Source organism: Anoplophora glabripennis, unplaced genomic scaffold (assembly GCF_000390285.2).
Source record: "Anoplophora glabripennis isolate ALB-LARVAE unplaced genomic scaffold, Agla_2.0 scaffold103, whole genome shotgun sequence".
In the NCBI taxonomy this organism is placed as follows: Eukaryota; Metazoa; Arthropoda; class Insecta; order Coleoptera; family Cerambycidae; genus Anoplophora; species Anoplophora glabripennis.
In genome coordinates, this window is record NW_019416259.1 from 142,478 (window position 1) to 168,194 (window position 25,717).

Sequence of the window (25,717 nt, forward strand, 5' to 3'; positions counted from 1 at the left end):
GCTTAGTAGCTATTAGTATAACCTGTCAGTATCAGAAAATGTAAGCAACCAATATCGACTAGAAAAACCTTTCAAGCGAGATATCTCAAAAACTGTGAATATTTGAATAGAACTATTCTACACAAAGTACCCTTTATTTTTTATGTAGAATCCGAAAAAAATATAAAAAATGTGTGTTTCCATTTAAAAAACCAAAGTTGGTGTATGTCCAGGAAAAGTGGAACACCCTGTATAGTTGAATATATTTTTAATTTGTACATTCTGAGAAATGTGGCAACACAGTAAAAAGAAAAATCCATATATTCCTCATTTTAACATAGATATTGGACTTTCCCGCACTAGTGGGACACGCTGTATATCGTACTGAATTATTTTTTATCTAGTCGATAAAATTGTATCAGAAAAAAAAATTAACATTCATTACCTACTTTTTATAACTTCAGCAACAAAGGAAACCTTAAATGTGCAGCGAATCTGCCCTACTCCATACTCTATATCAAGGCTTTAGAGTCAAAATTGCTAAAGAAAAACGAATGTGTTACTTTATTTCAGTTTTTCACTTATATCAATGGCGGTATAACTGAGGTAACTGCTTTTCTAAAATATACCTGCAAGGGTTTTAAAGAAATGGTAATTACTTATTAATATAATTTCTCAAAAACATTAAAAGCTGCAAAAATGAAAAAAATATTTTGAAAAATAAACGTTTTTATTGTTTAATTTTCACTGAAATATAAATATGTACTATTTACATATAAAACACCTGAAACTTTCCTCTGTGTAGGATATATATTTTTTGGAGATATCTGTTAATTTATTACAAAAAGAAAATAATTTTTTTTAGATTTTCATAATAAAACTTTAAGCTACTCATAAACCTAAATTTTTTAGAGAAATGACAATATTATTAATTCTAGATTTAATACGAATATAATATAATCGTATAATATGTATAACTAATCATTATTAGACTTCCATTTGCAAAAATCGAAATTCGAGCCTTTAAAATTGTGAATAATGTGAATAATAATAATGTGAATGTGAATAATTTTAAACACCAGTATGTATATTAACCATCTCACAAATAATTTTCAAAAATTCAATTCCTGTAGAAATAAATAAAGATCAAGTTAAGCTAGTACAAACGTAAAAAAATTAAAGAATAATTAGATATCTTTCTATCGAAAACCGTTCACATTTCGGAAAGGATGTATACAAATTTTTGTAAAAAAGTTACGAAGGTGGCGCTGTCAACTGGTATAACTACAGTGACTATATACAAGACAGTGGCGACAATAGAGTGTATCATTTTTAATTGGTCCACGTGATTTTAGCTGCCATGTTGCATCCAGTGTCAAATTCATCTGTGAAATGTCATGGTGTCAGGAGCGTTCTTATGGTGTTATTCAATATTTGTATTGTTTTATTTTAATTTTGGTGATTACTAGTGAAACTATTGGGTATTCTGTGCTAAGGGACAGTTATAATGTTTGCAGAAGCTTCATGAGGACGATGGCCGTGAATTTCTTTCAGGCATTTTGAACACCATTACAAAAAATATAAGACCTACTTATAAGGAACTTAAGGTTCCTGCTAACATAGAAGAATTTAAATTTAATCTTAGTTTTAGTGAATTAAATTATCTTTATAATGTGTACGGATATATTTCCCAAAGTATGGTTAAAACGTCAAAAACTTGTACAAACTGTCTGCATGCTGTTGGTTCTAAAACGCCGATCTATAAAACATGTTCAAAATTTAGCGTACTTAAGAGATTTAGAGAACATTCAGTCTTTTTTGCAATGAAGCGGTATTTTGCTTCTTCTTGCAGATGGAAAGTACTTTTACAACATTTTTTGCGATTGAATCTTGACAAAATATAAATTTAAAAGAGTTTTTCTTAAAAGAAATGTCTGGTTTAAATTTAGATCTACCAAATTGTCATCAGATCAAAAATAAAATTGTTAAAAGATTTATTATGTTCCGAATAAAAAGAGCTTACAAAAAATGTCAAAAAGCATGCAAAAAGCTTGCAAGTAAAAGTGTTGCTGGACATTTATTGTGACAAATACTATCACTAGTATTAAGTACTCGTTTTTCTAATGTAAGCCCAATAAATTGTGTAATGTAGGTATGCTTAAATTTACTTGCCTAGAAAATATAAACCAATAGTTGTTATTATTATATATTTATCCTTCCCTATTGCGCAAGTAGATTTTATATTCATTCATTATTTAAAATCACTTTCCAAGGGAGTTATTTGCCTAAAACTGTGCGTAAAATTTAAAAGAAAAATATTTTTGTACTTAATTTATTTTTTATAAAAGTTACATTCAATTTGACATTGGATGCAACATGGCGGATGGGCGGGGTTTAGTCGCTATTGTCGCCACTGTCTTGCATATAGCCACTGTAGTATAACGGTAAACATCATTATTTAAATTAAAAAGAGCTGATGCAAAAACAAGAGGGTCCCAAATTTTTGTGACTTAAATATCTGAAATACTCCGGATGGTCACTACGAGGCAAGCTCCATATTTCAACAATACTATTTTCATTTTTTATTCCTGCAAATTGTTCCCCAGAGCACGATGAAAGCCTTCTGTAGGATCTGTTAGGGTAATCTATTTATAATCAAAGCCTCTTCGTTTCCTAGATAATAAGTCCTAAAGCTGCGTATATAAATAGGTATTTAATTTATCATTTAGTTTGTAAACACGCTGGAAGTTATGCTAATGATTTCGAATATTAGCTACCTTAGTGTGGGTGTTCCCAATTGTTATTGTTTCTTGTTTCAGACGACACGGGTCTATCTTAGTCTTTCAAGCGAACTGACTCCTAGCTAAGGATACGGAAGTAACATTGAAGTAACATGGACCTAAGAGGAAACCGATTTGGGGCTCCTACAACGAGTTTATATTAGTAGTCATTTAGAGGTTTCATATAGCGTGGTCGATTTCGGTTTCAACGTAAATACACGTTATGCATCTATGAAATAAAGGTTATAATGAATTACTTATACAGGGTGTTTCATAATAGTTTGGCTTTATTCAGGGGGGTGAATCTGCGCATGATTTTAAGTAAATCCTCCATTATCCAAAATTTCACACAAAAACCGACTGAAAACTGCAAGGTTACTCGTAGTGGATCTGTAACACTAGTTTACAAGGTTTTTATACCCCAGCTGAAAGTTGTTGAATTTTATCTTTCCACCTAAAGGTAGTCTAGGAAATATATTTAAAAAATTCCATCACGTCCACATTCAGAATTATTTATTAAAGAAAGAAAAATAAGAAAATGGACTAAAACGATAAGAAATAAACTAAAAATTACTAATTTTGGTCTTTTTTTATAGGTTTCAGAATCGGTTTCTCTTAAAATAGACCAGCAGTAGTCTCCCAACATATTTTCGTCTCAATATCCTTGATGGCGATCTTCAAAAGCCTTTAAATCCTTGTGAAAACGCTCTCCTTACTCGTCGATCATACTTCCTAAGTTTACCGGGAAAAAATCCAAGTGGGAATTCAGGAAATGGATCTTTAATGACATGTTAACACCAATCTTATGATAATTTTGTAATAAATCAGCCACTATGTCTTTATAGTTTTCACTTTTATTATTTCTTAAAGTCCTTAATAACAGTTTTGAATTAATTCCAAGCAGCTCTTTCATTCGTAGATAAAAGGGTATCAAACTTAGAATCACTTACGATTTTGCGTATTTGTGGGCCGTCAATTACCCCCTCTTTAAGTTTGGCTTCAGTGATATAGGCTTGGTTGATCAAATGTGGGTTTTTTTCTTCAAGGGAAAAATCCGCTGAATCGCTATCAGCAGATTTAAATGACACGTCACTTTCATTGTCATCCTCAAGGTAATTTTGGCTCGTGCTACTACAACCACCGGGGCAAACTGGATATGGAAGGTCTTTAGAATGCAATATTGGCTTAGTAACAGATTGTACACACAATATCCGACTTAGTTTTCCTACTAAAACCCGAAGTCATTTTGGTGATTAATTGGTTCCCTCCACAACATTGGTGTACCAAATGAAAGGTGTACATTGCAGTACAGTGATTCTACAGCTCTCACAAAACACATGGAGAACCCAGTTTTTTTTTTTTGGTTAGCCACAGGAAATCCGAAATAATAAAGATATGCACTTTTCAACGATTCTACTGTATGTTTTTTCTTTTTTGTAAATATAAATTGTCCACAAACATAACAAAAGCGATCACAACTTTGTTTACACTTTCTACTCGACATTTTAATTGAGTTGAACAATAAATATCTCTTAAACTAAACAAGTAATGCAGCACCAAAGCTAAGCAATTAAGTATGATTCTGTAAAAAAAAATATTTGAGGGTAGAAAAAAATGTGACGTGATAGAATTTTTATGTTGATACTTTTAGAACTTATAAAGGTGGCGGGAAGTACTGGTATAGGTTTTGTGAGGGGTATATAAAAAAAATTAAAATTTGTAAACTAGTGAATTAATTCATAAATCCATGTTGACGAATAGATAGATATTTTGTTACTTGCTGCCGTATATATGCGGCTGTAAAGTACACTCTCTAGGACTTTTGCAACATTGTTTAAGATGGATATTGGCCTATAATTGATAACCGTGCACGATCCTGGGATTTATGCACCGGGCAAATTTTCGCAATTTTCCAGGCATCAGGAAAACTGATGTTTTCGAAATTAAATTAAAAACGATTTGCAAGGTACTAGTCAGCACTCTTAAACAATATTTCAAAAGAAAAGATGGAATTTTATCTGGTCCTTAAGTCATTTTATTTTTCAACTTTTTTCCCGCCTCCAAAATCTCGTTCTCGGTTATCGGCTCGCAATTAATTTGAATTACATTATTATCATTTCGAAAATTTTACGAGTAGTTACCACCACTGGGCTCAGGGAGAGAATAAACACTTTTGAAGAACCTACTAAAGGCATTTACTATTAACAACGGATCATCGATTAACTCATTTTGCAAATATAGCATCTTTAATTTTATTTTTTACTAACGCCTTTAGTCTACTGAATTCTTGATAGTACACAACATTGCCTGTTTTTTGAATTTGATATGCAATTTAGCTTTATCTTTTATAAGTTTTATGGTTTCATTTGTATACCAAGATGGATATTTGCGACTAAAATTTTTGTACAGTAGAACATGCTTATTCAGGATTTCATAGAATTTTGCATAGGAACTGTCAACTGCCCTATTAGTTTCGGTTAGGTCTTCTAGGAAATCCCAATTGCATTCTAAAAAATCATTATATAGCGAGAGCCTTTTTTAAATTATATGCCTTATTGCCACCGTATATTTCGAAATTGCAATGCATAATGTACAGACCATTTGGTTTAATAGACAAATAAGGACGTTACATAAGCTCGATCCACAGTACAATTAAAATTACTCACCACTAGGTCTAAGATCTTATTATCGTTATTAAGAATAGTATTAAACTGTTGCCACAAAGCCAACCAATGATTAAGTGTGTGAGTTTTTCTGTGATCAAAACTAACATGTACAAAATTGGGACAATTGAAGTCTCCTATAAACACTATATGAGAGGAGTGAGACATCTCTCAGCCTTCAAGTACCTCAAAAAAATTTTCGAACTTTATACTGCGTTACTAAATTTTAAAATATAACAGTAATATTTAAAGCACTTTACAATAATGCGGTTTTATGTACACAAACCTTTTCATCTAATATTATGAAGATTACTGTGAAAATCTTATTCGATTCAGTAATAAGGATGTGTATGTTCGATATTATTTTTACTGCTGTAGAATTAAGTGTGACTGTAAGTACAATAGTAGTTTTCTCCGTGTATAGTCAATGTAATTTTCAAAGGGTGGTGAATATGAAACAAATTGTTTGTAAAAGACCACGGTTTGAGATTTAGAGACCTACTTAAATTCAGTTCAATTTGATTCTCTTGTAAGTTAACTAAATATATAAATATCGTTAGATAAGTTTCATTTATTACAAATATGTATCTCTGTGTATCGTCTCCATAACTATTTAAATTATAAAAAGTATTTTTTTTTCATACATTTAGAACACACAATTAAAATACACAATTATACCGGCGTATATACTTAACAAAAGCATATTTATAGATTACGTAGGTACTAAATAACGTATTCAATTTGCTTTTGTTAACTAATATTTAGCTACAAGCAATTTCTTTTGACACTGTAATAGCTCTATCCTACTATACCCTACTACCCCTTATAATAACGTTGTGTTTCGAACATATTACATTCCACAGCCTGTCCCTCCTTTATTTAATCCTTCGATAAAGATGTTAATTATTCCTTTATCGATGGCACCCTTCCCACCTTTGATGACGATTATTATTAGGCTTTATTAGTGGTAAGCTATGAAAGGTATATTGGCCGTAACTTCCTTAAAGAAAGGCTTTCGACAAAGTGCAAAGTAACTTAAAAAATAGGTATTTCTAGTGAGGCCAACTATTGGCAATTAAATTGAAAGGTACATTCTTCACCAATGTACTGCCGAAACATGACATTTGGACGAACAGTATGTTTGTGTCATCGATACAAAAATGATCATTGAACAAAAAGAGTATTAAGTTTTGTTTTAACTTGAGTGGTATACGCGGATTAAAAACGATCTTGAGGACATAAATATTCATCAAAGATCGGCTGAAATCCTCACTGAAATTCATGGAATTGGAATTGGGCATCTCAAAAACATCAATTTATCGCATTTTAGCCGACATTTGAGCTAGCGAAAAGTGTGCATGGTTTGTTCCACACAAGTTCACGACCAAAAATTGCTCAGAATTCAATATTCAAAGGACATCATCAAGGAGGCTAAAGAAGACAAGAACTTCCTTTATAACATTATGATTGGTGATAAAACGTGGTGTTTTCAATATCCAGAAACCAAGCTCCAAAGTATCGAGTTTAAGGCGTCAGATTTGAAGAAGTCAAAAGTTAAGACAATGCTGATTTGCCTTTATCATTCCAAGGGCATTGTCCACAAGGAGTTAATTCAAACGGATCAAACCGTTAATGCACAATTGCATCTTGGATTTAGAAGCGTTTGATGCATCGTATTCGGCCAGAATATCGTACAGAAGGTAGTTGGCCTATCTCATCGATCGAATGTGTGCCCAATTTTTTTTTACTAAAAATCGCATTTTAACTATCAACCACTCGCTTGTTACACTTAAAATTGGAAAATAAGAAAAGAGTAAATTAAATAGATAATTTCGACAATTTCTGATTTTTATTATCTTTAGTGATAACTAGTGTTAAATTATGAAAACATGCATTAGTTACCAAATTACCGACTATTACCAAAATTGATCAATATTATTTAGGTACTTACTGCATGGCCGTCCAGTTTTATAACTATCCGTGGTTTTAATATATTTCCTTACATGGTATCGTAGGTTTGTTTACATTATTTTCTTGGGTTAGATTGCTGTCAGGAATTAGCCGGGCGGGGCTATCATAGGAACGGCAAAGCCTCGGCAGCGCGCGTCTTCGCTGCTGTGTGGTGAACAGGAGCGTATTGTGCTTTTCAATAACCACGAAATTCTATAATAGTTGTATTTTAATTTTTACAGTAGTTTCCTAAAGGATCGATATATAGCACTGATATTTTTCAAAGATAAATCACAGGGCTAGTGTTATTCGGGCGAATATATGTATACCTTCTTCGTAAATGAATAGTTGGCAGCGTACAAATGGCTAGTGCTGTCCTGCTTGGACCTCTGATGGTCGTTGAGTGAAATTAGGCTAAGACGACGTAGATCGCAAGGTGGGGACAATACGGAATTATTAATTAAATTAATAAATGCTCTTTTGACGATCTTATAATTCGATATGAGGAAAAAAAAAACTATACAAATTTATATTAGACTTACTGAAATCATTCTGAGTATAACCGTCTATTTTCAATTATGATTTCCTATTTTAAGTATGAACTGACTTCAGCAATTTACGTCATTTCCGTATATTAGTAGGGCTGGACTAAAATTTCGTTTCTTGTGTTTTTCCTGGTTTCCATATTTTTCCACGCCAAGACGAGAAAACGTTGTGAGCACGTGTGTTAAGTTCGGATTGAAAAATTTTCCTAGAATTGGGATTTGGTGCATCACGACTTTGTTTCGTAATCTAACAGTTCGTTGAGTGATTTACGATCGACAATTCTGGATATATGTGTTGTCTGTAACCAGAAGGAACATCCTCAGACGGAGATATTAGTCCCGGTTCCTCGAGGATATTACTTATAAGCCGTCCAACAACCAAGTAAGTTTTCGTTTCGATTATGTTTTTTTCGTGAGTCTTTCAATTTGTAACTCTTTACAGGGCTTTTATTTTTCCCTTCTACTTTTTGTTTTTGGGGGGGGGTTTTCCTCCCAGTACTAGAAGTCCCTTATTTTGGTTCTTCACACCCCGGCACTGCAGATACAGGGTGTCCACTCAGATTTCTCCGGAAGACGTTCCCACCAGGCTCCTAGCTCGGTTTTTTTTTTATTTAAAACCAATTGACGCAGCCTCTGTCCCACCCGCTGGATGTCTAGGGGTGCTTTTAATGTGCTACCGCCACTCTCAAGTACAGATAAGTGCTAGTGATTAATTACCTACTGTATTATTAGTATTATTATTTTTTTTTTACTCGAGTAATGAGTAGTTCTTTGTGTCTTATTGCCTACTTTATTACCTCACCCACTTCTAATTTAGAAAGAGAACGTGACACGTACATTCCTCCAGTTACATCAGCTACCTGCTATTAACGCCATAGGTGGCTAAACCCTTGTATTTAGAGATAAACTGGTATATGTATTTGTTAATTTTTTTTTTTTGTGAAAACTGATTCAATTGCCCTCATGTTCATATGTTCATTTTAAATAGTAATTATAGTACATATTTTTTTATTTATTTATTTGTTTTTTTTTTCCTCTAAGTGTGTACCAACCTGCTGTCTCACCCGCTCCCCCCCACTGAGCTAGCAAGTGTGTGGTCTCTGCTCCTTAGACCATTCACTATAAACAAAACATTTGCTACTGTTTTTTTTTTTAGAGGTACCCATCAATGAGCCTCTAATTCTAAGTTTATTTTTATATGTGTTTAAGTACGACCGTAGCAAATTGGCGCCCAACGTTTTTAGCTTACAGTAGGGGGATACTTTATTTTTTTTAACTCTCGGTAATAAGGTGAACACTTAGAGGAAAATATATCCTTATTTTTTTGTGCGCATATAAGCTGACAGTACGTAAGGAGGAATAATGAGTTAGTGGCTCTGTTGAAGCCTAAAACTGTGCTTTAAAATTATTAGTTAATAGGATTAATTTATGTCTTTAGAGTACTTTAGTAAATAGTGGGTGTTTAATAAGGTATTATCATTATATTTTGAGATAACATATAAATTATTATATATTTATGTATGTTGGTATGTAAAAAAAAAAAAAAAGAATTAGGTTTTTTTTTCGACATTCGTATACATAAAGCAATTAGTAAACTTATATATATATTTTCTAGATATATATATGTATTTGATTTTACTAGCACTTATGCAGGGTGGCCCTTAGTTATCACCTGCAATACAAGTTCTTTTTATTTGATAGTGTCGGTGATTTATTTCTACTATATAGCGAACTTGAACCGATTGGGTGGTAGTTTTATATTGCTTTCTGTTCATTTTATGGGTAGGTAACTTATTCAATGAATAACTGTTTTTAGACCTTTATTTGATTTTGAAATATCCATTTGATCCGAACTCTGAAGATAACTACATTCATTTTTTTAATTTCGTTTCTTGTTTTTATTTTTTTTTGGGAGGTTTTTTTTAATGTAACTGGTTAGTTATATTTTCTATATCGATTCCTCTGTGAGTTTACCGCGAGCTAATATTTTACTATTTGTTTTGTTTTTTTATCCCTGTGGTAAGGGGGGGAATTATAAAACCGGATTATTTGGAAACTTTGTTTTGTGATAATTTAGTTTAATTAATATGGAGGTAAATCGTTTACTTAGCGATGAATTGTCTTATGAATTACATATACGCGGTGCGTCCATTGAAGGGAACGTTAATGAAAAGCGACAGCGTTTACGAATATTGCTAAAAGCTGATAAGGTTGATGCTAATCTGCAATACAATATTAATGATTTGGATCCTCAATCGGAAATTCTAATATGTAAATCGAAGTTGGAAGATTTGGAAAGTGCAGAAAGTGATTTTGATTTTACTAATGCCAAAAATGAATATAATAGAATCCGTACAAGGTTATTGCATGTTACTGGTAGATTGAATCAAATTTTTTGTGCGGCCTTTAATCAACAAAAGGATNAAACCGATGAAATGTAAATCAAATGTTACATGGATGTATTTAATGTACAAACCGATGAAATGTAAATCAAATGTTACATGGATGTATTTAATGTACAAACCGATGAAATGTAAATCAAATGTAAAGGAGAATATGTACCTTTCTCAAAAGATAAGAGTTTGACAGACTAGTCTTGACAGGAAATAAATAGCCATATTAACAATCAATTGTTCAGGAAGCCTTTCATTCCTGTGCCGCCCCCAAAACACATCCTCCTCCAAACTTTCTTCAACTATTCCAACAAATGATGAGCATATTCGAATAAATCTTGTAACGTATTCTAGAGGGAAACAATATTTATCCCAATTTCTATAATGAATGAATTGTTGTATAATATTTAGCATTCAGTAGTTGACATATTACGCAATATATGTATGTTGATTTTTAGTAAGACTGGGTCTATGGGTTGTTCGTTTCAATCCTCCTTAATTAACGTAGATGGTTTTGATCGATTTCGTTTTTCCAATATTCGTTTCTTTCACAGTTTTAGATAGTGTAGTTTTCCCAAATTATATGTATATACATATGTATAATCCTCAAAGTATGTAATCTTGAAAATATTAGTCTGATTAAGCATTTACTTAGTCAGGAATTTTATGATGATATGTTGTGAATCGATAAAACCATTTTGTACCTTAAAGAAAACATTAAGTCTACATGGGCACACCGTGGGGTCTTATCTCCTCAAACCCACGGAGCTGTATTGTAATTCCTCTTCATGTTAAAATATGTTTTAAATTTGATTCACCCTCTTAGAGGTGTTTCAATATCTCATGAGTCGCGAAATGCGCGAAAGGCGTGGCATATCCACATAATTCTTCTAATAAGCACGTTGTGAAAACATTGACTCAGAACTAGACCATGTGCATCATTACAAGTAGGGCATTTTATTATGATATTTGTAATCTGATCAAAGGCTTGTTTACGCTACGAGAGCTCGAGAGAGACTGTGAATAATAGGTGTAATGTTTTTAGGACGTAGAATAATTTAGGCGACGGTCGGAATTATGTTTCTGCGCATACGAAGGTCAAAGCTCATAAAATTTTGAAATACCTCTACATTTGCTAAATTAAAAATTATATTATTTTTAAATGGCTATTTTACAAAATATCGAGATCAGTGATATTTAAAGAAATTGGTATGTATATTTACACTCGACGATGTAATAGAAATAATTTTAAGACTTTGCTGTACGAGTACTTTTAGTAAATTTAAATTGCTAAAAAGCCAAGACAGGAAGAACAAGCGGAACAGCAATTGCAACAATGCATATTATCTACGTTAAACGTGTGCAGACGAGAACCTCGTAGTTTTATTTTATTAGAATTTTCGTTTAATTACACTCCATTCATCTTGTAGCCCACGCTTTAACACGGACATGTTTAGTGAATATACATTTCATTTAGTAAAATCAACAACACCACTAATAATTATGAACAACTTGTTCCTTAATGTTGTACGGAAATACCTAGTTTTAAGTGATAAATTGTCTCAAATATTGTGTTCGCGTACTTATCCATCTTAATGAAAAGTTAAAACTTACGTTTTCGCACATGGACATTAATATTTAGAAAGGAATTAGGTACTGTTGTCAAATATAATGAACAGTAGTTAGAAATATTTTATATATTGTATCTGGTTTTTCAATTTTAATTAATCAGATACTGAAAATATTTATACGTTTTCTGGAATTTAGTGAAAATATGTTTAACTCTTCTATTTATTAAAAAAAAGTTAATCTTATTGTATTATTTTTTCTTTTCATTTGGGTGGCTATAAAAAAATAAATAATGAATTAAGTTAAACTTTGCTCCAGCAGCATCAATTAAGATAACGGTTGTTTTTTAAAAAAATTATAAATAACTTCAAATTATTGAATATTAATATTACTTATAGAAAACAGCTGCTCTGCAAATGAAAGAAACGCATATATGACATATTGAAATAATTAAATAATTTAAATTTTTAGAAGATTTATCTCTTAACATAATTTTTCTCCTTGACAAAGATAATCTCGCGTAATAAACCACAAAAGATAAGCTGACCTATTTCTACAATTTAAGTGTTGCTTTTTCAAGTGGCCTCCTTTTTAAAAATTAAATTGCATAATATACACTCAAACTGTTAGTTTTATTTTTTTATTTGTCTGGCTTTAAATTATTTATTTACTGATTATATTTTCAATATTTGTATTTTTTACCCATATCAAATTTTGTAAAAAATAGTCATTTTTACAAAATCTAATGCAGTACGAGCTTTTCTTCGGATCATACAATAGGCACTGATTGTTTATTTATGATGACACAGCCCCACAAAAAAAAAAGTGGGAGGTCCAAAAGACAAGACCATGGTATCCATATGGTTTTGGGGTCGCTGAATCCTAATCCGGTGTCCGTTTGACACGGTTAGCTCTGGTTTAAGGTCGGTTCAAGGTCAAATGTAGAAAATCAGGAATTTGAATTTTTACGAACATATATAAAAAATTAAATTAAATGTGAATATCAGAATTATTGTCGTAACATTGAGAATAGTATTAAAATCAATCCCAATAAATTCTGGCAATTTATCAATATGAAAAAGAATAACAACAGCTTGCCAAGTACAATGTATTACCAAGATAATTCTTATGAAAGTACTGGTGATGTGGTTGAGATGTTTGCTCAGTACTTTAGTAGTACTTTTATTAAGTCCAGTTTTCTTTCTGTTGACTCATTAACGGATACAGGCACTGCATTGTTTCAACTGAATCAGTTCACAGAAGCAGAGGTGATTTCAGCTTTAAAAAAAATCAAACCCAAAAATACTATGGGCCCAGATAAAATCCCTGCAAATGTACTTAATGATTGTGCCTGTGTTTTAGCTGTACCATCTTGTTACCATCTTGTTTAATTTGTCTATTAGATGTAATACTTATCCTAGTGTATTAAAAAACTCGAAAGTAATTCCTGTTTATAAACAAGGTGAAAGAAGTAAAGTTGAAAATTATAGACCTATAACAAATATCAATAATTTTTCTAAAGCTTATGAGTTTCTTCTTTACGATTTTATTTTTTCATTTGCAAAGAATCGAATAAATGAATATCAACATGGTTTCTTTAAGGGCAGATCCACCACCTCCAACCTTCTGTGTATAACTCAATATATCTCGGGTGTTTTTGATTCGAATTCGCAAGTAGATGTAATATACACCGATTTCACAAAGGCTTTTGATCGGCTTGATCATGGTGTTTTATTGACTAAATTAAATAGTTTCGGTTTCTCAAAGGACTTACTACACTTCTTTTTATCTTATTTATTAAATCGGCATGCATTTGTTGAATATCATGGTCGGCTGTCGAAAGAATTTGTAGCTACTTCTGGTGTACCCCAAGGATCGGTTCTTGGTCCTCTTTTCTTTAATATGTTCATTAATGATATTGTGGTTGGAACTGATGTTAATTGTTTATTATATGCTGATGACATGAAGCTCTATACTAGTATAAGTAGTGGAAATGACTGTTTAAATTTACAATATGCTTTAAATAAAATTGTTTTATGGTGCAGTGTTAATAACTTACAGCTTAGTATTAAAAAGTGTCATGTCATGACTTTCTCTCTCAAACAGCAACCGATTGTATTTGATTACTGTATTGATAATACTATTCTTACCAGGCCACATACCATCCGTGATTTAGGTGTACTATTTGATAGTAAATTGTCTTTTTCGTATCATATTAATATGATTACGAACGAAAGCTTTAAAATGCTAGGTTTTGTACTACGCTGCTCTAAGGATTTCAATGATTCCTCTACTTTTAAATTATTATATTCAGCTTTTGTTAGATCTAAATTAGAGTATTCTTGCATTGTGTGGTCACCCTACTATAATATTTACATAACTAATATAGAAAGAGTTCAGAGACGTTTCTTAAAGGCTGCAGTTTTTAGAGAGGATGGCAATTATCCACCTATTGGTATACCTCAATGTGACCTTTTAAATAGATTTTCATTTCGCAGTTTAGAGGAACGTAGAACGATTGCGCAATTGATATTTTTATATAAGTTATTACATAATGCAATTGACTGTCCTTCTTTACTTTCATTGTTAAATTTTCATATACCTAGATTATCATCTCGTTTTTCTTCATTGTTTTATTTACCTATGTCAAGAATTAATATTCAAAAATACTCTCCTCTTTTTCAAATGTGTGATAAATATAATCTGTTTCAAAATCAGTTTGACATTTTTAATTGTAATATAGCCATAATTAAAAAAGTTACATTTACAAACTAAATTATATTTGTTTTTTGTTTTTTTCATTTATATACTGTTTTGTCTAATTGTTTACGTATGTAATGTTGTGTATTGTTACTTATCTCATATCATGTAGTGTATGATGTAGTTTTCTGTTTCTACCTACCCTGTAATTGGAATTTCTGTAGGGTAGTGTATTGTCTAAATAAATAAATAAATAAATAAATAAATAAATAAATAAATAAATAAATAAATAAATAAATAAATAAATAAATAAATAAATAAAATCAATTGTCAACAAACTAAACCTATGCATCTATACGTTTCTGGGGTCGCCACATCCGAATCCGGTGTCCATTTGACGCGATTAGCTCTGGTTTAAGGTCAGTTCAAGGTCAAATGTAGAAAATGAATTGTCAACAAACTAAACCTACGTATCTATACGTTCTTGGAGTCGCCGAATCTGAATGCGGTGTCCGTTTGACTCGATCAGGTCTGGTTTAAGTTCAGTTCAAGGTCAAATGTAGAGAATCAATTGCCAACTAAGTAAATCTACATATCTATAAGTTTTTGGGGTCGCCGAATCCGAATCTGATGTCCGTTTAACTCAATCAGATCTGGATTGAGGTCAGTTCAAGGTCAAATGTGGAGAATCAATTGAAAACAAAGTGAACTTACATATGTATACGTTTTGGGGGTTGTTGAATCCGAATCTGATGTCCGTTTGAAGCGATCAGGTCTATTAAATACTTTCTAATAGAAAAAGATCAATCAACATACGAAAGATACTTATACAAATATTTTGGTTTTAAACCTAAGTGAAAAATTTGATTGGGTTTGAGTAGGGAGAAAGGTTTCACCAAGATTTTAAAGAAGGGAGAAATTTGGGTGGCAATGAAACTATCACTGATATTGCTAGTGATTATAGTGATGACGAATATATTCCATATCACGTTGCGAAAAAGACAGGAACAATATCACGAAAAAAGTAAATGATGTTCGAGTTTTGGCCCTGGCAGAGAATGGAGCAGAGTTCTTAAATATCATGGCTAAAAAAATACTAAGCAAGCCGAAAAAGTGAAAGCATTTTAGTATCAGCACAGAAATAAGGAATATTTTTCTAACTATGAAGAATTTTCCTTAGGTTACTACAATGATATTGTTCGATAAATCACTTCAAACATGGATGTTATAAACCTAACGCACATTGAGACAAGAGTGCCATAATTTGAGGATAGTCTTAGATAGGATCAAATATGAACAACATAAATGGCTTTACATTTGACCTTGAACTGAACTTAAACCAGATTTGATCGAGTCAAACGAACACAGGATTCGGATTCGGCGACTCCAAAAACGTATAGATACATAGGTTTAGTTTGTTGACAATTAATTTTCTACATTTGACCTTGAACTGATCTTAAACTAGAGCTAATCGCGTCAAACGGACACCGGATTCGGATTCAGCGACCCCAAAAACGTATAGATACATAGGTTTAGTTTGTTGACAATTGATTTTCTACATTTGACCTTGAACTGACCTTAAACCAGAGATAATCGTGTTAAACGGACACCCGATTCGGATTCAACGACTCCAAAACCATATGGATACCATGGTCTTGTCTTTCGAACCTGCCACTTTTTTTTTGTGGGGCTGTGTAATTGGTTTAGTTTCTGTGAGTTATACACGCTGTCCCAAAAAAAAACACGACCTTTTCAGGATTGATCTAGACCTTAGTCTTTAAGGTTACACCAACGTCAGCTTGATAGAGTGATAAAATTTTATTGTACTTAAAACATTTTTTCCGTCCTTACAGGTCGTTTGGAGTTCAACTTCATTTTTCTCGAACAACTCGACAAAAATATTTCGAGCAAAATTTGTAGTATTTGGAACAAGTTAGATGACAACCTCGGAGTTAACCTTTACCACAAGTTACAAGATCAAACTAGGGTCAACTTAATATCAAAGGAAATTTGTAATTTTTTTATACCAGCGACAGATACATAGTCAGGTTTTATGTCGGAATCTGGAAACAGAGATTTTTATCTAGGATGTCCTTCTAGGCTATTTGAAGTGTAAACTCATTTTTCGCAAAAAATAACGAAGATAAAAGTAATAGAATTTAAAACACGTATTCAACTAAACTATTAGTATGATCTTGACAAAACAGTTAGTCTTGTTATGAAAAAATGAGTTTGACCTACAAAGCAATTTTTGATCGCATATTCGCACGCAAAATTTAGTGTACTGTATATTACTGATAAAAAGTAAACTGTCCCGTTTATTATTTCTAGGTTAATATAGGTTTGATTCTGAAACATAAGGTCAAGATTACTCGTATAACCTTTATCTGATTTATTTTGTCAATCCTGAAAAGTTATCGGGCACCTGGTTCTCCTTGGAACACTCTGTATATTATTAATTACATCAGTTTGAAGTGATATGTAATTTCTAACTGCTCCAATACGCTCTTGTCGTCATGTCGTCTGAACAAATTTCACACAGATTTTTTTATAAATGATATTTTTACTGCATAGAAGTTAATGTCCCTACAGACAATAATGGTTTAGAATTATTGCAGTTGATGTTAGAGCTCTACACAGATCTTCAATTTATCATATTGCTATGTTCACGGATGCCATTGAAAAAAAAATTTTTCTTTTCATGTAAAGATGTCAATCGTATTAAAAAATTCTGCTTGTTTTCAAATATAAAAAAATTCAGTTTTAAGTGGATCTATACAGGGTGTCCTCTAGAAAGAAACGATTTGAAATGTAATAATCGACGGTTGTTAGTATCTATGTTAATCAAGGAGCACATAATTACCAATCCTTTTACGAAAATCAACAAATGACTACATTTTTTTTTAATTTTGAGAAACAGTCTTGTATGATTAAAAAGTAATTTGTAACATATAGGTACTTAGATTAGATATGGAAAATTAAGTGGGCTTTAACAGAAGCAAGAAAAATATTTTCTGTGTAGATGTCTTTTTCATAAACAAAAAATTTTTATCTATGTCCGTGTCCCAAATTTGAACCTAGTGATATTTCTTTGTTTTGATAAATTGTAAAATTAAAACCGATCGACAACATATTTGGAACATTTTAAACAAATTCTAATAAATTTTGACCCCATTTGATACACAAAAAGGCTACATACCTACACAGAATGGAAAAATTAAAAATTACGAATTATTTGTTATTCAAAATAAAGGATAACTGTTTATGCTTTCTTAATTAGCAAAGTATTGAGTTCTAAAGAATTGGAATATTTCTGTCATATCATTAGGGGACATCCCATATATTTGTGTAAAGTTGCATACCAGCAGAATAAAAAAGTTTTCCCTTTGTTCTGCTCTATCTATATTTGACTAAAATTATCAATGATAAACGTAACGTAAAAATGAATGAAAAAAAAAATATCGTGCCATACAGGATATCTCAGAAATAAGGGCAAAATTTTAATCATACTTTTAACACCATCAGAAGCAACAAATGTTCCATAATACCTTAGCTTTCTAAGATAACTGAATTTCTAAAATGTTTATTTTTGAGTTATGAGTTATAAAGATTATAAAGAAGTTGTTGCTTTAGACGCGGACATTGGGCACTTATATACAGCGTGGTAAAAAAGTTCTGCATAAAATTCATATTTTCGTTAAACAATTTTTTTTTTCGAAAAACGGTGAGACCCATCGATTTTTATTTGATCCAGGGCACCTTGTTATGTGGAAAAATTTTGTTTTCAATAATCCACTTGCGGCAGCAATGACATATATTTTTTTTAAATGACGACGCATATTTTTTTCGTTCGAAATTGATGACAGTGATAATTATCTAAACAACGGTGTGAAAATTTCAATGTCTTACATAACAATTATTTTTTTTAGAAAAATGCACCTTAAGTTCTTATAAGTGATAATTGTCTACTTACACTATTAATGGCTCCGAAAAGGACAAAGTTGACAAAATTACATTTCAAACGAGTAAAATTACACTAATGTTTGTGTAAGTCTAGCGAAATTGTTCGAATTGCCCACCCTGTACCATTTGGCATTGTCCTAAGCGTGTGTAAACGCCATCTACACTTCGTTCAAGCATTCCCGGGTCGATTTGATTTATTTCAAAACGAATACGGTTTTTAAGTTCTTCCAAATCACCTGGTCTGTTTGTGTACACACGCGATATCAAATAGCCCCACAAAAAAAAAGTCTAGAGGTATTAAATCAGGCGAACGCGGAGACCACTCGGACAGTAAACGTAAATCAAATCGACCCGGGAATGCTCGAACGAAGTGTAGACGGCGTTTACACACGCTTAGGACAATGCCAAATGGTACAGGGTGGGCAATTCGAACAATTTCGCTAGACTTACACAAACATTAGTGTAATTTTACTCGTTTGAAATGTAATTTTGTCAACTTTGTCCTTTTCGGTGCCATTAATAGTGTAAGTAGATAATTATCACTTATAAGAATTTAAGGGGCATTTTTCTAAAAAAAATTGATGTGTAAGGCATCGAAATTTTCACACCTTGTTTAGATAATTATCACTGTCATCAATTTCGAACGAAAAAAATATGCGTTGTCATTAAAAAAAAAATTATGTCATCGCTGCCGTAAGTGGATTATCGAAAAAAAAATTTTTCCACATAACAAGGTTCCCTGGATCAAATAAAAATCGACGGGTCTCACCGTTTTTCGAAAAAAAAAATTGTTTAACGAAAATATGAATTTTATGCAGAACTTTTTTACCACGCTGTACATATATGCTCATGCTGATACAATTGCGTCTCATTGGAAATCTAATTCGTTGCATATCTTAAAGGTGCTATGAATCCCGTACAAGATATTTATGTGCTGTTTTCAGTGTGATTTTTGGTGAAAAAAAAATTCATAAAACAACCCCACGGCGTAAAGTTTAATTTAATTAATTTTTATTTTTTTTTTCACAGGTGGCAAAATATGCCGAATCAACAAACAAAAAATAAATTTACGCCACAAATAAATTACCTCCAGACAATTTTTTTAATAAATTAATTTACTGGGTATAACAGGTTATTTCCTGAAATTTTTGTATTTGTACAGAGTGATTCACAAACGGTGGCTAAAAATGAAACCTCGTATTCTTTACTGAATTTTAAGGGGTAGTCTTTCGTATACAGTTTGTATCTAGGACGCTTCGATAATAAGATACAGGATGTTAAACTTAAAAAAATATATATTTTTTTAAATAATTTAAAAACTAGTAAGTGAAATAATTTGAAATTGGGCACAAGTCTTTATGTAACCATTGTCCAAAACCTGAGGCCTTTTCCTAAAATTTAGATGCTCTAGTGATGGAGATACAGGGTATCGGTGGCACATTTTTCTAAATAAAATAGTACGCCACTGCTTTACGGTAACAATCAGGATTCGTCTTTCAATTTTCTACAAATTACTACTCTCTTATGTTTTTCGAAAAAAGCCTGATTTTCGAGTAAAACTTAAAAAATGAACTGAAAACGCCGGATCTCAACCCACTGGATTTCATTTTGTAGGGTACTGTTAAACGGCGGGTATACAGTGAACAAATTAATAGACGGAGCTCGATTCTTGACGGTGAGAGAATAGAATGTTCCCTGTGGAACGTTCCCTCATTCCGCTCTACTACTGTTCTATCACAAAATTCATACTGTATTCTCGACACAAAGGGATCGAGCCATGAAAGTGAAAAACGAGGAACAATGTTGTCAAATGTACCGTCCAATCAGAAAGCAGTAAATAGGCGGTAGAATCAAAACTAGTGATGAGCTAGTGATGAAACAAGTGCTACTTATAATTGTTATTTATTTGTCAGTGTCAGGCGCAGTTTAAAAAGGAAAGAAAATGGAAGTTATTAAAAAATTGAAGCTAAATCCAGTAAGTTCTAAACAAAAAGAGCTTGTATTACAACACTTACCCAAATAAAATCATTAAAACAATGACTAATGTTATTAATTTCTTTATTCGATTAAATAACCGAATGATTAGTGTTTGTCATGTCATTTAAGTAAAAATGTTTTCAGGTTGTTTTTAAGTTTTACTCGAAACTCGAGCTTTTTTCGAAAGACATAAGAGAGTAGTAATTTGCAGAAAATCGAGACGTGAATATCATGATTGTTAACGTAAAGTAGTGGCGTACTACTTTATTTAGAAAAACATGCCACCGATACCCTGTATTTCCGCCCCTGCAGCATCTAAATTTTAGAAAAAGGCCTCATATTTTGGACAATGTTTACATAAATAAATGTACCTACCCAATTACAAATTATTTCAGTTCGTAGTTTTTAAATTATTTAAAAAAATTAAAAATATTTTTTTAAGTTTAACACCCTGTATCTTTTTAACGAAGCGCCCTAGATAAAAATTTTATACGAAAATCTACTCTTAAAATTCACCAAAAAATACGAGGTTTCATTTTTGGTCACCGTTTATGAATCACCCTGTATTCAACATTAGTTCATTATTTTCCTTCCAAAAGAATTGCTTAGGGGCGCCTTTATATTCATTTTATGAAAAATTTTCTGACTTGCTCTAAGATTTAAGCTTCATTATTTATCATAACTTTACCCGTGACCATAACATATGACAGCGCAAAGTCAATGCCAGAGAAGTTCAAAGAGCTGGTTAAAATAAATGTATCGGGGAGGCTCTCTAAACAGTTCAGGCCTCCTTAAGAAATGCTTTAACGAGACAGTAGCTTCTTCAACTTTTAATGCTGGCGCATTATCGTTAAAAGTGAAAGTCACGACCATTATCTTTTATTGATGGTTGTACAGGGTAACAAGAAGTGCCAGTAGAGATTTTTCGCACCACGGCCGATCTGATAAATTAATGTTTGTAAACCCGTAATTATGTACTGTGATCTATTAAGATACAACTAGTGGAGGGCTTGATGTTATTTATCGAGACATTTATCCTCTAAGAAAACAATTTTTTGTGTTATATTTTTAAGTCATTAAAATTTACTTTACAGTAAATAAATATAATAAATATAATAAATACATTCTGCTTCTATTAAGAACAGTTTTAATTGTTACATGTTGAATGTTGAGAAAAATAAATAATTTCACAAAATTTACGAAATGGAATATTTACGGACAATAACTCGCCCTGGGCTTGAGCGAGTTATAGCTCTCTGTATGCACTTAGCTTTGCATTTGGAAGTTAAGAGAACTTGCAAGGACTTAATCATTTTACTTGCTCCCGCAGGATTGACACTAAGGCCTTCCACATGAGCCCATCTTGCACAATTACCTTGCTCATTATTGCCAGTAGTGTCGTATGGAAATCAAAACGTATATCAAAGCTCCTTAGAATTTACTAAAATTTATAGCGTAAGTCGTAAAGAGTAAACTAACATATTTTCTACAAATTCACCTATAATATTTCCTTTTCATGCAGGTATGAGAATTTGTTTTATATAACAATAAAAAGATGAAAAACATAACAAAATTGGTTTACAAAGAATTTCTAGTAATTATCATCTTTTTCCCATAGACATTGAATAGATAGTGACTAACATAAAACATAAGGGAAAGAGACTAATGACTAGCAAGTAGAACTCTTTTTTGTACTGGTTTGCCGCAGTAGTTTAAAATATTGACATATTGACAACATTGACTGTTGTTACTAATGATCTTTTAGAAGCATTTGACAAAGAGTTGGTTAGTGTTCTGGTGTTACTGGATTTTTCAAAGGCCTTTGACACTATAAATCATGGATTAGTTTGTGCCATAATGAAATACTATGGTTTTGATCACTCTGCTATAGAGCTTATCTCATCTTATTTAAGTGGTCGATTTCAAAAAATTGTTGTAAATAATTAAATATAAAGTTAGGTGTACCGCAGGGATCAATTTTGTGTCCATTGCTTTTTATAATTTACACCGCTGATATTTTAAATTCTGTTTCTGATTGTAAAGTGCAGGCCTATGCAGATGACACAGTTCTTTATTCACACTTGTTTGTCGAAGATATAGCAAGGACTGGTGACCTTATGAATATTAATAGTTTCTTAACGAATTGTTCCTTCAACCAAAATATTTTTCATAATTTTTTACATCCTCTTCATCTGAGGCTTATTTTCATCATCTAATGTTCCATTTAATTTTGATGAAATTAAAAGACCCCGACAACTCAGATCCTATTACAACTCTCCTATATTAAAGTCTTTCCGATCTCAATTGAAGAACCAAGAGGTTGGCAGGTCCGATCGCTGACACAGCAAGTCGGCATTGAAGTATTTGAAAATCTTGTTCCCATTTTTATTTAGCCATAGCCATATACAGGTCTGATCGACGAGTTGAAGAACGAGCGCGCGGACAAACGTGGCGCAAACGCAGCCGCACTGGGCCACCTAGCCATAAATTCAATTGTCAACAAATGCTCTAGCAATGCAGTGCAGCAATGCGGAATTTGCTGTAATTCAAGTAATTTTAATTTATTATAGGCACCTTCTATTAATCATTCGTATTACAATTGCGAAAGGAAGAAATAAGAGGAATATTTTGTTTACGAATACTATTACAACATGGCATTTTGGAGACATTTTAAAACGGAACAAAACCAAATTTACCATCAATATAATAAAATTGTTTGAGGACATAAATAATTAAAGTATGTTGTTGGTCAAATGAACATATAATAGAAATTTTCTACACGTTATATACAAATTATTATAATTTTTTACCTTTAGCAGAAATCTTTTTTAAGGACGCTTATGAAACTCATTAAATTTTATTGCTATACGTTTTTATACATGTTCAACTGACTTCGGAAAGACTGTACCAGTAGTGTTAACTGAAAATGGAAAGACAGCTTCATTTCTTATTGTTAGACACAGACAAAGGAAAAGCAGCAAACGGTTTCTTTCTTCTTCTTACTCTTCTTCTTTGAGTGTAGATTCATATCTTAAGAAGCTTCGATTCCAGGAACAAAAACGCAAAGTCAGATATTTCTATTTTTGTTGATTTTGCGCTGAGTACATTACATTATTCATTTAGCCGAGCTCTATAAATACATGCATTTAGATCCAGCAAAAAAAATAAACTAGTCCAATTCTGCCTAAAAATGTCCATGATTGGACCGGATTAGTTCACATAACCTATCGCTGGGCGTGAGACAATGTTGTTTATTTATGTATGTCTCCAAATTTTGTACCATGTTGTTGAAAATTCTATTTCCCTTTTTATATATTTTGTGAAAAATGTAAATTTTGTTTATAACTGAATTATATCAGCACCCGTCATTATAATACAATTAAAGAGTTTTTCAAGTTTCTTCTTCTTATCTACCATATGGGTAGACTAAAACATTAGCATTTTTTAAACTAAATTACAAAAATGGGATGGAATCTAAAAAATATAAATTAATTTGAAATCCTATAAAACAATGTTTAACAGTTAATTACCTACCTATTTTTTGTAATTTTGAAGATATTAAACTACTATTATCGAGGTGCCCTTTAGAAAAATACAAGAAAATTATTGCAGTTCATTCATCAACATGTCACTAATTTCATGTTCAAGAATAATTGAATCTAGACATAGTCATAATTTGTAAATATGAATGCTGATTGCATTAATATTTCCTCTTTATTATTACCTAATAAAAATAATAATACTTTGGATGAATCATCTTAATTTAATTCAATATATTTGATTCAACAAATAAAAGAAACAGTATCACATAATTAATATTGTACGAGCTGTAAGAATGACAATTTTTTATAACAAATTAACTATTTTTTATGTAAAGCTTAAATCCAAAACAACATTTGTACTTTAATTTTCCTTAAGAGATGGTTGTATGCAATCCTTTACAATTTTTAATTCAGATAAGAAGGCAAGTACAAACATAAAAATTGTGATTATGATAAAAATCATATCTTATTTAGATAGTGAATTATTTTATAAGAGGGACATCAACAAAAAATGCATTTGTTAACAATTTTGTAGTTAAATTTTATATTTTCAGGGTGACGTCACAGTCATGTACCTATAATAGTAATAAGTCACAATAAATAATATTTTCAAAACAATAATTGAAGAAATCAAAGATATACATGAAAAATTAAAGCTACATTTTCAGTCCATTCATAGATACATGTCTAGAAATTAAAATATGATGTAATTAGAAATTAAATTATTGAAGTATAAAATTCTAAGTTCTGATTGATTTATTCCTGTACAAACATACAAACAAATATTTAGCATTATTTTAATTAGATAGAGAAAATATTATGGTTTCCTTTGAATTTGACGTATGAAATTTAAAAGGATCGTACATGTTATATCAGTTCTTCCTCACCTTTTGGTTTCAGTTCATTCTAGTAAAACTGTATTTACTTTGTTCCCATTGTAGTGATGCACTTTTTGTAGATATAGTATTAGGTACACTCCACCACTATTGTCACTTAATAATTTATCTTTGCCTAATATTTTTACAGTATTTACAGTACAAATAAAAAGTATTTATCTAATCGCGATGCTTTGAGTAGATAAATATTGTTTCTGCTTTTTGATAATATCCAAACAGATTTATTGAATACGTTTTTCTATCTATATCCTTATATCTGTATTATATTGAAATTAAAAAAAGAAATGATATTATGTATAGTACGATATTTCAGAAAACTATTGAAAGAACATTTGAATTTATTTTTTTTTATTAGAAGAAGGAATCTACTTAGGCAGCTTGAAATCATTCAGAATTCTAACTACAATATTGATCGTGTTCTGCAAATTACGCTATGGTATGAAAGATGGCGCGCAATATTCAAGGTAGGAATCCTGATATTGGTACAGTAACAAATGTAGAAATCTTTTTGCATTTAAACAGATTATAAAGAAAATTAGAGAATTATTAAAGAAATCTCTTTTAATATTCGCAAAATTTAGGACGGTCCTTATGTCTCTTTCCATACCTGAAGGAAGTTTTTCTTCAAATCTGTTTCCAAATTTTAAAACATGACTCAATTAGTAAATGAACTGCTTAAAGTTTTTCTTTTAAAATTTGCTACAGAAAAAATATAGTATAAGGCACATAAATAAAATAAACTCTCACAGACAAACCTAAA

The 25,717-nt window shown here is 31.5% G+C and overlaps 1 protein-coding gene across 1 annotated transcript in view; it reads right to left on the reverse strand.

The window, feature by feature from the left end:
- The window catches only part of LOC108903311 (rho-related protein racC), a 41,619-nt gene extending 16,535 nt beyond the window's left edge, over nucleotides 1–25,084 (reverse strand). Inside the window, exon 1 of the mRNA XM_018705439.2 lies at nucleotides 24,949–25,084. The gene's annotated coding sequence lies outside the window, so the exon portion shown is untranslated. The remainder of the gene's footprint in view (nucleotides 1–24,948) is intronic.
- Between the last annotated feature and the right edge of the window lie 633 nt (nucleotides 25,085–25,717).